At 48.8% G+C, this 15823-nt stretch overlaps 2 long non-coding RNA genes across 2 annotated transcripts; both read left to right on the plus strand.

The window, feature by feature from the left end:
* The first annotated feature begins 263 nt into the window (after positions 1 to 263).
* Positions 264 to 14305, plus strand: LOC129022688 (uncharacterized). The gene is made up of 4 exons (XR_008496515.2): positions 264 to 336; positions 8030 to 8096; positions 8182 to 8316; positions 13458 to 14305. It is a non-coding gene; the product is annotated as an uncharacterized LOC129022688 (long non-coding RNA).
* Positions 714 to 2124, plus strand: LOC129022689 (uncharacterized). Its single transcript, XR_008496516.2, has 2 exons — positions 714 to 985; positions 1161 to 2124. It is a non-coding gene; the product is annotated as an uncharacterized LOC129022689 (long non-coding RNA).
* Positions 14306 to 15823: the final 1518 nt, after the last annotated feature.

Here is a 15823-nt window from a genome sequence, read left to right on the forward strand (position 1 = left end):
TTGGTTGGTTGTCTTTGAATATGTCCAACTCCAGTTATTTCTGGGAATACCCAAAGGCACACCTGTTCACTATCACCTGGTGAATTGCCATGTGTTTGTCTCCTGTCATGGTAACATTTGCATTCAGGGAGAGGCCTCTGCTATCTGCAGAACTGTGTGAAATCACCTCATTTTTGCCTTCAATGAAGGTTGTCTCTTGCTGGTCACCGCCACTTCCTCAAATGACTAATGCCACTCTTGCTCACAGTGCTAAGGCACTAAGGAGTTTTCAGAGGGCTAGAGTGATTCTGCGTCCTCTGAGGTTCTCAGGAAACGAGGCCACAGGGCCATCTGTGCGTGAGTGACAGTGGGGTGGGGTGGATGGGCAGTGGCAGTGGTGGGCACCTATGCTGCTGGTGCCACAGCTTTTTATATCTTGGTGAAAGCAACGCCTTGCGTTTTCACTTGTAGATTCTCCGGCTACATTCCACAAGAACAAATTCTGGTCACAGAGGCCGGAGTAGACTATCAGTGTAATGGCCCTTCCCCTTTGATGATAGTAGCTTTTTTCGGGGGAGCAGGGGTGGCCAAACTTCTTAGCCTTATTTTCTCTTCCTTTCTAGTTCTCCCCAGAGGCTGCTGGGTTCACCTCTCCCTCTGCCAGACAGACAGGCTCAGACATGCGAGAACGGAAGGGGGTGTGGGGGTGGGTGGGAGGATTAAGCTGGGGAGAGCCAGTCTTGTCTTTGTAGATTACCAGAACTGACACATGTACACACATGTACACTCACTCACTCACTCACTCACTCACTCATCTATTCATCTATTTTTGGCCTAAGTGCCTTTGGACCCTTCTTCGGAAAAGCACATGAACTCTTTGGAGTCTCCCGTTCCACTTGGTAAATTTCCTATAGCCACACACTGAAAGTCCCTGCTGCCCTCCTTCCTCTGAGCTTGTGGGGCCCACAGATCCCCTGCTCCACTTCCTGCTTTATTTCAGCTGATGGTGAGTCCGGGGCAGGCTTGTAGAAGGGTGGGCTGGGCGCGGGGAACTGCAGCACCCACCCCACCCCCTGCCCCAGTGCTTGTTGCCCCAGCCTCTGTCTCCCTCGCTGTGCCCTTCCCTTAAGCCCCACTCTTAGCCTCCCCAAAGACAGAGTTTGTTCTGTTTTTATTGATAGGATGACACTCCCTCGTTCTAAAACCATCTGAATGCCTGAGCAATTACATCTTACAACCTCATGAAAAACACAGCAGCTTGTCACGATGAATGATGTTACCGTGAATAATGCAGTTTTGAGTTCAAACTCCTTCTTATTCCAAGAATGAGTAAATATCCCTATTCCCTCCCCTCCCCATTGCATTTGGGTTTGACATGACATGAATCATTGTGGTTTTACTCCTGGGTAGAATTGTTTTTCTGTTTTGCATTGCCAACCAATGGAAGGACAAAAAAAGGATACTTACCAACGAGCAGTTTCAGATGAACTTAAATTCTCAGAAATCTTGAAGAATGAATGAACTACAACTTTTTGGAGTTGCAAAAATGTTCAAGTCGGAAGTGACCCATGGGAAGCAACCTGGTCCTTAACTAGGACTGGAAAGAAAACGGAGGCCCAGCGAGGGAACAGTGGCTTCCCCAAGGTCACACTGCAAGTGAGTGGTGGCACTAGTCACCCAGGAGTCCTCTTGACTCCACGGTATCCTGACCCCAGACCGGCAGCCTTATTTGTGGTTAAAGAACGTGGAAAAACAGCTTATGTTTGAATTTTAAAATCATGCCAGTCCTGAAGATCTGCATTCCATGAATATTGAGCTTTGCTGTGTGCAGGTTGCTATGAATTTTGTAACTATTTTCTCTAAGAGCTCTCAGTATTTTACATATACAATTCCATTCTTTACTGTCCAGGGAAAAAGTTGCATTTACTGAGCAGTAAGAGGGTGATTTGAAGTCCCTGGGGACCCCTGCCCTTGTCTTTCTATGTGAGATTGTATTGCAGGGCTCACATTTATTCTCTCAGCAGCTCATTGCACAGACAGTGTATTTATTGAGCACCTACTGTGTGCCAGGAGCTATGTGGTAAGCTAAGCAGGCAAAAACTCCTGCTCTCACAAGAAGAAAGAATAAACAAACAGACAATTGCACCTATAATGTCGGCCAGGTGTGGTGGCTCACTGCTGGAATCCTAGCACTTTGGGAGGTGGCAATGGGAGGATTGCTTTAACTCAGGAGTTCAAGATGAGCCTGGGTAACCAAGACCCTGTCTCTACAAAAAAATCAAAAAATTAGCTGGGGGTGATGGCATGAGTCTCTGGTCCCTTGGGACCAGAGGCCTCGGGAGGCTAAGGTGGGTTTATCACTTGAGCCTGGGAGGTTGAGGCTGCAGTGAGCTGTGATCACACCACTGCACACCAGCCTGGATCACAGAGCGAGACCTTGTCTCTAAATAAACAAACAACCTAATGTCAAGTTAGGAAGTGTGGCAAAAAGGAACAAAGTCAGGGTGACTGCCATTCTAGAAAGGGTGGTGAGGGAAGGTCTCCTTGAGCAGACCCTGTGGAAGTGGAAGGGTAAGTCACGAGACTCTCTGGAGGAAGAAGATTCCAGGTGGAAATGCCTTAGTGGGTGTTAAACGCTTTAACAGGTGTTAGCCAGAAAGCCAGAATGGCTGGAGCTGAGGAGTAGGGGAGGTGGCATAGAAAATGAGGTCAGAGATGAAGGCAGGGCCGGATCACAGCAGAGCACAGAGAAAGAGGAGGGAATTGGATTTTTGGAAAAGATTGTGGCAAAATACAAAATATAAAATACAAAAATAAAATATAAATTATAAAATGTACTACTTTTACCATTTTAAGTATGCAGTTCAGTAGTGTTAAATACATTCACATCATCATTCAACCCATCTCCAGAACTCTCTGCATCTTGCAAAATTAAAACTCTATGCCGTTTCAACAATTCGCATTTCCTCTTCCCTCTCATTTGTGGCAACCACCATTCTTCTTTCTGTCTCTGTAAATGTTAGTACTCGGGGTATCTCATCTAAGTGGAATCATACAGTGTGTATCCTTTTGTGACAGACTTATTTCACTTTGCATAATGTCCTTAATATTCATCCATGTTGTAGCATGTGTCAGATTTTCCTTCCTTCTTAACACTGTGTAATATTCCATTGTACGCATAGACTACATTTAGCTTATCTGTTCACCTGTGGATGGACAATTGGGTTGCTATAGTGAATAATATTGCTATAAATATGGGTATACGATTATCTCTTTGCAACCCTGCTTTTAATTGTTTTGGATATATAACCAGAAATGGAATTACTGAATCATGTGGAGATTCTGTTTTTGATTTATTAATTATTTTTTTATTTTTTGAGATGGAGTCTCGCTCTGTAACCCAGGCTGGAGTGCAGTGACACGATCTCTGCTCACTGCAACCTCTGCCTCCTTGCACCATTAATTCTGAAAATGCAGGCCTGAATCCAACCGCCTTTGGGGACGGGTACCTGCCCACAGGAAGAGGTTGAGAAGACAATAATGTCACGAGAATTATCGTCTTTGACTGGGAAATGGTGTGCAGACTTTGTGGTTCCTTCTGAAGCGATTCTCGCACCTCAGCCTCCCTAGTAGCTGGGATTACAGGCATGCACCACCACGCCAGGCTAATTTTTGTATTTTTAGTACAGACGGGGTTTCACCATGTTGGCCAGGCTGGTCTCAAACTCCTGACCTCAGGTGATCCACCTGCCTCAGCCTCCCAAAGTGCTGGGATTATAGATGTGAGCCATGCACCTGGCCTGATTGGTTATTTAAATTCTGAGATGGGGTATACTAATGTTTGAAAACCACAGGTATGGGATAGGTATAGGTGGGGAGGGAGAGCAAAAGTGGTATTTAGAATACATTACATTTGAAAAACCTAATACACATTCTACATCCAAGTGGACATAAATGGAGTTATTTGAAGCTCCGAAGACACCTGAGTTGGAGACAGGAATTTGTGGATCATCTGATATATTTAGCATTTATAGCCACAGGGCTGCTGCCTGACTTTTTTCCCCCTAGACAGAGTTTCGCTCTTGTTGCTCAGGCATGATCTCGACTCACTGCAACCTCTGCCTCCCGGGTTCAAGTGATTCTCTTGCCTCAGCCTCCTGAGTAGCTGGGATTACAGGTGTCCACCACCATGCCCGGCTAATTTTTGTGCTTTTAATAGAGATGGGTTTCACCATGTTGGCCAGGCTGGTCTCAAACTCCTAACCTCAGGTGATCCACCTGCCTTGGCCTCCCAAAGTGCTGGCCAGGCGTGAGCCACTGCACCTGGCCACCACTGCCTGTTTTTGTACTGCTTGGCAAGCTAAGAATGGTTTTCACATTTTTGTTTCTTTTTTTTTTTTTTTTGAGATGGAGTCGCGCTCTGTCACCCAGGCTGGAGTGCAGTGGCGAGATCTCGGCTCACTACAAGCTCCACCTCCTGGGTTCACACCATTCTCCTGCCTCAGCCTCCCGAGTAGCTGGGACTACAGTCGCCCGCCACCACGCCCAGCTAATTTTTTGTATTTTTAGTAGAGACAGGGTTTCACCGTGGTCTGGATCTCCTGACCTCGTGATCCGCCTGCCTTGGCCTCCCAAAGTGCTGGGATTACAGGCGTGAGCCACCGCAACCAGCCACCGCTGCCTGTTTTTGTACCGCTTGGCAAGCTAAGAATGGTTTTCACATATTTGAATATTTGAAAAAAATTTTTCAAGAATACAATTTTGTGACACACGAAAATTATATGAAATTCAAGTTTCAATGTCCACAAATAAAGTTTTATAGGAACATAGCATGCTCACTCATTTAGGTATTGTTACGGCTGCTTCCACACTACAGCAGCGGGGTTCAGAGGGCATGGCACAGACCACATGGCCCACAAAGCTGAAGATACTTCCCTTTGTAGAAGCTGTTTGCCAAACTCTTGGCTAGGAGAGTGAGTCATGAGAAAAGAGAGAAGTGCATGGACTGAGGTCTGTCCAGGGCCTGTCAAGAACCAGTAACCATTGCTGTGAGTCAAGGATGCCAAGATGGTGCCTGCTCTGTGAGCAACTAAGCCCAGGGGCCCAGCAAGCCAAGGCTGCTTGCCTCTTCCCCTGGGGCCAGCTGGGCATCTTGTGGATGGCTGAAGTTGGGTGACCCATAACAGGCTCCTGACCCACTGTGAGATGGTGGCATGTGAAAGGACCAGCATCCAACAGTCTTGCCCTTACTATATTAGTAATTTCCTGGGGCTACAGGAACTATTTACTACAAACTGAGTGACTTAAAACAATGGAAATGGATTCTCTCGCAGTTCTAGAGGGTATTCTTCCAATCAATCAAGGTGACAGCAGGGCCATGCTCCCAAAGACAACTCTAGGAAAAGCTCCTGGTTTCTAGCGGTTGCCTGCACTCTTTGGCATTCCTTGGCTTACAGCTGCATCATTCCAGTCTCTGCTTCGGTCACCATGTGCCTTCATCCCTGGGTCGCTTCTATGTCTCTACGTCCAAATGTCGCTCTTCTTATAAGGATATTAGTCATTGGATCACGACCCACCCTAATCTGGTATGACTTCATATTAATGTGATTGCATTGATAAAGACGCTGTTTCCAAATAAAGCCATTGTCACATGTATGGGGACTAGGACTTCAACATATCTTTTTGAGGGACAAAATTCTACTCACTATACTTCCGCACACATGCAGATTTCACGCGGTTGAATCTAAGAGTATTTGGGTTCTTGCGATAAAAGGATATGGCTTTTAGGTGACTAATCTTGGGGAAAGAAATAAAAAGAGAAAAAAAACCCTCTAGTATTGGTTTTAAGACCCTGAGTTTTACTTCATTTCCTCACCACTCTCTGCTGCCTTCAGGCAGGCCAGCTGCCTCCCTAGGGGCAGAATTGGAGAAAGAATACGTCTCTCTGATGTCACTACTGCGCTCAGGCAACCCACTGTGGAGCTTCACAGTGGTTCTCTGCCAAAGATTCTGAGGCTTTCAGCCTGAGACGATATGTCAAAACCAGGGAGGTGCTCATGGGGGAAAGCAGCACTGGACAGAGTCTAGATGCTGCTTCCCTCAGGCTGTGATGACCTTCAACTGGCCCTCATTCCCAAGAACATCAGCTTCTTCCTCTGTATTAAGGAAATAACCACAGCCCCGTCTGTCTGTCACAATGTAGAAGCGAGGATGAGAAGTGAAAAGTGAGATCTTGCAAAGGTCTTGCAAGTCCTCTGCAAAGCTAAGGGGTATTACTGGACAGCGACTTGGACGAGGGTGGCCAGACATTGTCCTCCTCCTTCAGGACCAGCTTCTCAGAGCAGAGCCTCCAAACATAATGTTGCTTCCAGATGACGCAAATCTGACATCAGAGAATGACTAAAAGCTTGCAACTTTGCTTTTAATCTGTTGTGGATCAAGTTTCTTTTCAAATAAATCAAAGTTTGTGAACTTAGGAAGGAGGAAAATTGCTGGCTATCTTTTTCGTCAGGGGGGCGGGGTCTCTCTACCGATTTAGCCATTTCAAAGTGTCCGATTCAGTGGCTTTAAGTACACTCTAGTTCCAGAATTTGCTCATCATCCCAAATAGAATATACTCATTAGCAGCCTCTTTCTGGCCCTTCACCCTTCTCCCGTTCCTGGCTACCATGCGTCTGTGTCCGTCTGTATAGATTTGCCTATTTTGGATTTCTTCTCTTTTCTTCTCTTTTTTAAGATGGAGTGTCTTGCTCTGTCTCCCAGGCTGGAGTGCAGTGTCATGATCTCGGCTCACTGCAACCTCCGCCTCTCGGGTTCAAGTGATTCTCTTGCCTTAGCCTCCTGAATAGCAGGGATTACAGGTGCCTGCCTCCATGCGCGACTAATTTTTATTTTCTATTTTTTTTTTTTTTTTTTTTTTAGTAGAGACAGGGTTTCACCATGTTGCCCAGGCTGGTCTCAAACTCCTGGCCTCAAGTGATCTGCCCACCTCAGCTTCCCAAAGTTCTGGGATTACAGGCATGAGCCATCACTCCTGGCCCTATTTTGGCTATTTCATATAGTGGAGTCATACAACATGTGGCCTTTTGCGTCTGGCTTCTTTCTGTCAGCATAATGCTCTCGGGTTCACCCACGTTGTAGCATGTATCAGTATTTCATTTCTTCTTATGGCTGAATAGTGTTCAGTTGTGTGGGTTTGCCATATTTTGTTTATTCATTTATTGATGAACATATGGGTTGTTTCCATCTTCTGGCTATTATGAATAGTGCTGCTATGAACTATAATGAACATTCTGCATACATTTTTGTTTGAACATCTGCTTTCAATTCTTTTGGGTATATACCTAGGAGTGGAATTGCTGGGTCAAGCAGTAATTCTGTGTTTAACTTGATGAACTACCGAATTGTTTTCCATGGTGGCTGCACCTGCATCATTTTGCATTCCCACCAGCGGTGATGAAGCTTCCAATTTCTCCCAGATCATGATTTATCACTCATTTTTATTAAATGCAACAACCCCTCCCGCATCTGGCCTGAGTGTCCCGGGCCAGCCGACTGCTTGCTCTCCGTCTTTCCTGTTTTGGTCAGAGGCCCTGGGTGCAGCCAGTGGGTCACCCACTCTGATTCCCTCAGTGACTTCTCCTGGGGGGTCACCAAGGATACTCATTCAGTCAGGTCTTCCAGAGCCACTGTGTTGATCCTGCAGTGAGGACATGAGTGTGCAGTGACTGGACTCTCTCAGGCAGTCGTGGAAGCAGAGGATTGCTCTGGCCAGCCTGGGGACAGTTCCCATGGTTCCTGGACTTGATCTGAATCAACTCCTTCTTCCTCACCACCTCTTGCCTGGTGCTGCTGGCTGAGGCATTGCATCTGCGGGGTCTGTCCACTCCCCCAGCCCACGTCTTCTGGCAACTCCTTACTCTATTCTAATGCGCCTAGTGGTACTGCCGATTTTCTCTTTTCCCAGACACCTCTCTCCACACTCCTTCTCCCACACTGGCCTGGCCCTCACGGCTCTTTGATCCTCATGGAACATTCTATTGTCTCCTAGGTGAGAAGAAAAGGCACCCCAGCTTATATGAAGACACATGGCCTTGAACTCGTAATAACTCACGCATGTAAGCCACAATAACTTCATTTGCATGCAACCATCTTGAATGAATGGTCTCAGTAAATGTGTCATTTATTCTCAATGTTTTGTAGTGCTGGAAAAAATGTGGAGTCAAAGGATCCCTCAGTCTGCTGGTGTGACCTGGGGCACCCATTCCTGTTCCCTCTCCTCTTACATGGGATAAAACCCCAGGGGAGCCGTGTCTCTGGATCATTGTGATGGATTAGGTGAGTCTCTACCTGGGCAACCTCTTTCACGTGGCAGCATTTTTATCGCTGGGACAGCCTGGAGTCACCTTGCCATTTACCACAGTTGCCTTGGATGACCAAGTAACCCTCTTGCACTTCATGGGGGGATGTCCTTTGAAGAACACCCTTCATTCTGGAAGTGCAGGCCTGGCCTGAACCACTTTGGGGACGGGTACCTGCCACAGGAAGAGGTTGAGGAGACTATAATGTCAGGAGAATCATCATCTTTGACTGGGAGATGGTGTGCAGAGTTTCTGGCTTCTGGGGGCATTCCATCTGTGAGGTTTTCAGTTCTTCATGAGCTGTTACAGGAAACAATGTTTTCGAAAACAAAGTTGTCCCTGGCCCAGGGGCGCCAGGTCATTCCATGCAAGCAGTCCCCATCAGCTGAGGGAAGGCCCAAAATATGCAAGTGCATGAGCCAGGCTGGCATGGCACGTGAGGCTGCATAATTTTCGCGGCCCTTCGCTAGGTGTTCTGCTGAGAGCTGGGCTGTCTGCTTAGGAATCAGCCTCCAGGCCTGACTTTTGGCCTCTGCCCCGCCTATGGAGTCTGTGCGGGCTCCAGATTCCAGAGGCGAAGGATACATCCTAGTGCCAGCTCAGATCTGAAACAGGCGTGCCCTTCATTTTCAGGTAACTTCTGTTCTGGTCTCTGAGGCTGTGCTGGAGCACTGGTCGGGATTCCAGGCAGCATTTTGTATTTGGAGATAGCAATCTGGGGAGGGGCATAAATAGTGGGAGGGGCAGTGTCATCTGTTTTTACCTTTTCTTTTCTTCTTCTTCTTTTTTTTTAATGGAGTCTGGTCTTTCCAACTTTGTTTTCAGCCAATGCAGAAGATGTCTATTTGTGCTGCATGGCCCAGAAGGGAACTGCCAGTTCAGAAAGTGTCAGGTCAACTTGATGCTCCCGGTTGACATTTGGCACTGGATTGGGGGAGCGGGAAGGAAGGGGAGGAAAAGGACGTGGAGAAGAACCTGGGAAGGATTCGTACTTTCGTGCTTTTCTTCTTTTCTCCTCTCCTCCTCTTCCAGCCTGCTCCAGGCTGACGGGAAGGGAAAGTCAAGTAGCTGGGTTTGATGGGGCCCTGCGGGGAATGGGGTGGAGACGGGACAGGAGGGGGAGCTGTGTGTGAACCACTCTTGCTCCTGACCACGCTGCCCCCCAACACACACCACACCACACACACCACACCACACACTGCACATACACATCACACACACACCACACCACACACACCACACACACACCACACACACCACACACACACCACACACACACCACACACACCACACCACACACACCACACACACACCACACATACCACACCACACACACCACACCACACACTGCACATACACACCACACACACTACACCACACCACACACATACCACACACACCACACACACCACACACACCACACCACACACACCACATACTGCACATACACACCACACACACCACACACTGCACATACACACCACACACACACCACACCACACTATACCACACACACCACACACACACCACACCACACTATACCACACACACACCACACACACACCACACCACACACACCACACACTGCACATACACACCACACACACACCACCACACACACCACACACTGCACATACACATCACACACACACCACCAAACTATACCACACACATATCACACACACACCACACCACACTATACCACACACACCACACACTGCACATACATACCACACACACCACACCACACTATACCACACACATACCACACACACACCACACCACACACACCACACACTGCACATACACACCACACACACCACACCACACTATACCACACACACCACAAACACACCACACCACACACCACACACTGCACATACACACCACACACACACCACACCACACTATACCACACACACCACACACACACCACACCACACACACCACACACTGCACATACACACCACACACACCACACACACCAGACACACACCACACACACACCACACACTGCACATACACACCACACACACACCACACCACACTATACCACACGCACCACACACGCACCACACACACACCACACCACACACACCACACACACAACACACCACACTATACCACACACATACCACACACACACCACACCACACACACCACACACTGCACATACACACCACACACATCACACCACACTATACCACACACACCACACACACACCACACCACACACCACACACCACACACTGCACATACACACCACACAACACCACACCACACTATAACACACACACCACACCACACACACCACACACTGCACATACACACCACACACACCACACACCACACACACACCACACACTGCACATACACACCACACACACCACACACTGCACATACACACCACACACACACCACACCACACTATACCACACACACCACACACTGCACATACACACCACACACACACACCACACCACACTATACCACACACATACCACACACACACCACACCACACACACCACACACTGCACATACACACCACACACACACACACCACACACACCACACACTGCACATACACACCACACACACACCACATCACACACACACCACACACTGCACATACACACCACACACACACCACATCACACACACCACACACTGCACATACACACCACACACACACCACACCACACACACCACACACACCACACCACAACACACCACCCACACCACACCACAAATGACACACCACACATACCACACCACACACAACACACACCACACCACACACACCACACCATACACACCACACACATACCACACACAAACCACACCACACACACCACACCACAACACACCACCCACACCACACCACAAATGACACACCACACATACCACACCACACACAACACACACCACACCACACACACCACACCATACACACAACACACACACTACACAACCATACCACACTACTTACCATTACACTATGTCACACCACACCCACACATCACACTACACATACACACCACACACACACCACATAACACCACACGCACACCACGTAACACCACACGCACACCACACAACACACCACCCATACCACACACACCATACGACACACCACACACACCATACCACACACACACCACACCACCCACATCACACCACACACACCACACACACCACACACTACACATACCGCACACCATCCACACAACACCACACACACATACCACACCACACACACCACACCACCCACACACGTCACACTACACTATACCACACCACCCACATACACCACACCACACACACACACTACACATACACACCACACCACACACACACACCACACACACATCATACACACCCTCCTCACACCATGTACACACACACCACACACCACACCCCACACCTCACACCCTGCAGGGCTGTGTTCCAAGTTCCTCAGGGAGCGGAGGCCCCTGAGGAACAGCCTGAACCAGCATTTCCCAGGGTTCGCAGCTCCAGTTCCTTGCCCGGCAAATTCAGTAAATCCCAGGCTGTCACAGTTTACCACAGCTGCGGTAACAAAGCACCATGAGGCACGCTGCGCCTACAGAGATGTCCTGCCTCACAGTTCCGGAAGCCACGTGTCCCAGATGGAGGTGGCGGCAGGGCGGGTTCCTCTGAGGCTGTGAGGGAGGCACTGTCCCAGGCCCTCCCTGGCTTCCTCTGGGAGTGCTGGCCACCCTGGGCGTTCCTTGGCTTCTAGAAGCATCACCCAGATCTCTGCCTTCACCTTCACCCGGGGTGCTCTCCCCGTGTGTGTCTGTGTCCACATTTCCCCTTTTTATAAGCACACCAGTCAGACTGGATTGGGGGCCCACCCTACTCCTATACCATCTCTTCTTAACTTTTCTCTGCAACGACCCTGTTTCCACATAAAGCCACATTCAGAGGTACTGAGGGTTAGAACTTCAAAAGATGCATTTGGGTGGCGGGGGCCGCAATTCACCCCATCGCAGCAGGTGTACATGCTCCCTGCTTCTGGGGCTCCCTGCCTTCCGGGGCTTTCCACTCTGAGATCAAGGTGCCCAGGATGTCGAGCAGGTCAGGTGTTCAGAATTAGGAGGAGTGCAAAGGTAAGCAGAGACTTGTCCCTCAGCCCTCAAGACAGAACTGGTCTCAGTAAAACTTGGCAATTGCCCGGGGCCATTCAGAGCTGCCAAAGCATTTTCCTGCTTATTAGCCATTCCAGCCTCACAACTAGCAACCTCGAGAGAAACGTCTGGAGATAAACTTTATCCCTGTATCCAAAAAGATGGAGTAACTTGTGCAAAAATCACGCTGTTAGCTGGAGTTGGAACTTGGGTCTTCAGGCTCTGTGTGTGGCCCTCTCAGGAGGTAGAACCAGTGATATGAGAGAGGGGTGCTCACGAAGGTTCACCTGTTGCAGGGGTTCTGGGAAGCCATCGTGAACGTCGTGACATCTGAGGAGGGCCTTGATTAAAATTTGAGGGAGAAGGGAGCTTTTTGGTTGCAGGCAACAGTTAAGAGCAAAGGGCCACCAACTCAAAGTGTCCCTGAGTTTGGGGTGCTCCGAAGTGGCGTAGTCCTCATGTAGAATGGGAGGATTTGGTTTTTATCTGATCTCTGTCACCTGCTGATACCTTTGTCTCATCCATTACCCTCAGCCACACCTCACCTATTCATTAGTTAATTAATTAATTTTTTATTGAGACAGGGTCTCGCTCTGTCACCCAGGCTGGAGTGCCGTGGTGTGACTACAGCTTGCTGCAACCTCCACCTCCTGGGTTCAAGTGATTCTCCCACCTCAGTCTCCTGAGTAGCTGGGACTACAAGTATGTGCCACCATGCCTGGCTAATTTTTGTATTTTTTGTAGAGACGGGGTTTTGCCACATTGCCCAGGCTGGTCTTGAACTTCTGAGCTCAAGTGATCCTCCCACCTTAGCCTCCCAAAGTGCTGCAATTACAGGTGTGAGCCACTGCGCCCGGCCCACCCCCTCTATTAGAAAATAGAAAGCTCTTGCTGCATTCTCTTCACTGGGACCAACAGAACCTCCTCGTCTAAACTCTCCTCTCTCAACAAAAATTCTCCCCACAGCCTTGGTGTGCAGCAGTTCATGCAGATAAACCCAGAAGATGATTCCAAGCTGGACTCTTCTTTCCATTTTGAGCTCCTGTCCTCCGCCCATGGCTCAAAGCCCCTCTGGCTCATGGCACATCAGGGCAGGGTTCCCACCTGCACACCTCAAACCTTGGGATGAAACAGTTCATAGCTCTGGCCTCACGGATCTTTCCCACAGCAGAGCCAGGCGAGCTTTTCTATGGACACAGCCCAGGCCTTCATCCCTTGCCTGCTCCCCAACTCCCACAGGCTAAGATGGCCCTGCAGGACAGGTAGGACCTTGGCAGGCAGGACAGGATGGGAGTGGGGAGGCTGCAGACGTCTGTAGAGCTCCATGCTGTTCCTGGATGCCTCCCCGTGCGTTGTCCCATCTGGTTCCTGCTCACTTGCAGAGCTGGGCAGATGCCATTTCCTTTTTAGAGCTGGGAAAAGAGCCCTCTGTGACTTGTCCATGATCCCACAGTCAGAAAGCCTCTGAGGGAGACTGAACACAGTTCTTCTGGATTCAAACTCTGTTCTCATTTCCCAACCTGACTCGGCCTCTGGGTGGAGGCAGCTTCTTTAGAGAGGATGCACATCTGATATCCTTGCAGAGAAACCCTCTGCAGAGGCTGCTGGATTGGCAAGGGCATAGGGGAGGGGACAGGGTGGGTGCAGCCCAAGAGCACTGGAGTTCCTGGGAGGCGGGGAGTCTGTGGTTCTCTAATGGATGATTTTTCTGGGGAAAAGATGGTGTCGACTGTCCAAGCTTGGGTGAGAGGATTTGTGTATTGCATCTAAAACCAAGAAAGACTAGGATCGTCTTTGGAATGATTGGGATGGTTGATTCAGCTAAGGACTATTCATAAGGCACATTTACCAGCTCTCCCTTAGGTCTTTTCATGAGCATGTTTTTATTAGTTCGTTCTCACACTGCTATAAAGAAATACCTGAGACTGGGCAATTTATAAAGAAAAGAGATTGAACTGGCTCACAGTTCTGCAGGCTATTCGGGAAGCATAGTGGTTTCTGCTTCCGAGGAGGCTTCAGGAAGCTTCCAATCATGGTGGAAGGCCAAGGGGGAGTGGGGCACTTCACGTGGCTGGAGCAGGAGGAAGGTGCAGGGGAGGTGCCACACACTTTAAACAAGCAGATCTCATGAGAACTCACTCACTGTCAGAGAACAGCACCAAGGGGATGTGCTAAACCATGAGAAATTGCCCCCATGATCCTGAACAAGCACACAGAACAGGCTGCTCCTGCTGCTAGAAGGGCTTCTTGTGGGCTCCCTTCTAACCCCCACCAGCTCCTGAGTTAGAATCCAGGAGGGTGCATCTGATTGGCTGGACCTAGGTCATGTGCTTGAGCCCCAGCAGCCCCAGCAGCAAGGGGTGCTGGAAAAGGCAGGAGTCAAGGGGCTCAGCTTCTGTACCAGGAGGCTCCACGCCCTGCCTCCTACAAGATTCATACATAAATAGAGGATTCCCTGAACCCAGGAAGGGAGTTCAGACGCTGGGCAGCCAGGATAATTACAAATATTCTCTATGTTAGGGTGTGTGTGTATGTACAGGGCAGGGCTGGGAATGAGCAGGGTGGTTAAGAGAATGAGATTTGGCATCACACAGATGGGTCTGAGGACCAGCAATCTTCACTTGTTATCTCTCAGTCCTGGCGATACACAGCCTGTCCCAGCCTCAGTTTTCTTGTCAGCAAAACTGGGATACGAATGCCTATTTCACAAAATGGTAGCCTTATTATTCTTATAGTAGATGTTATTATTAGAAATATCATGATAGCCATCAAAATATGGTGTACCCATCATGTTATGATGCCTCAGTCATGAACTCTAAGCCTAACTGCAAGGCCTGGTTAGATTGACCTTCTAATTTTTTACCTGTCTCTCCAGCACAGATGGTCAAATCAGCTTTTGACGCCTGAGTCCTGATACAGTCCTCAAAAGGCAGGTGCTTTTTTTTTGTTGTTTTGAGATGGAGTTTCACTCTTGGCCAGGTTGGAGTGCAGTGGCTCACTGCAACCTCTGCCTCCTGGGTTCAAGCAATTCTCCTGCCTCAGCCTCCTGAGTCGCTGGGATTACAGGCTCCTGCCACCATGCCCAGCTAATTTTTGTTATTTTTAGTAGAAACGGGGTTTTGCCATGTTGGCCAGGGTGGTCTCAAACTCCTGACTTCAGGTAATCCGCCTGTCTTGGCCTCCCAAAGTGCTGGGATTACGGGAGTGAGCCACTGCGCCCAGCCAAAAAACAGGTGCTTTTAAAAGGATTAACCTAAGCTCTAAGTATAAAGTTTTTATTGCTGTTTTATCCTATGGTGTAATGACCCTCTAACTTTTAATTGTATATATAT

The sequence above is a fragment of the Pongo pygmaeus genome, chromosome 22 (genome assembly GCF_028885625.2).
Source record: "Pongo pygmaeus isolate AG05252 chromosome 22, NHGRI_mPonPyg2-v2.0_pri, whole genome shotgun sequence".
Taxonomy (NCBI): domain Eukaryota; kingdom Metazoa; phylum Chordata; class Mammalia; order Primates; family Hominidae; genus Pongo; species Pongo pygmaeus.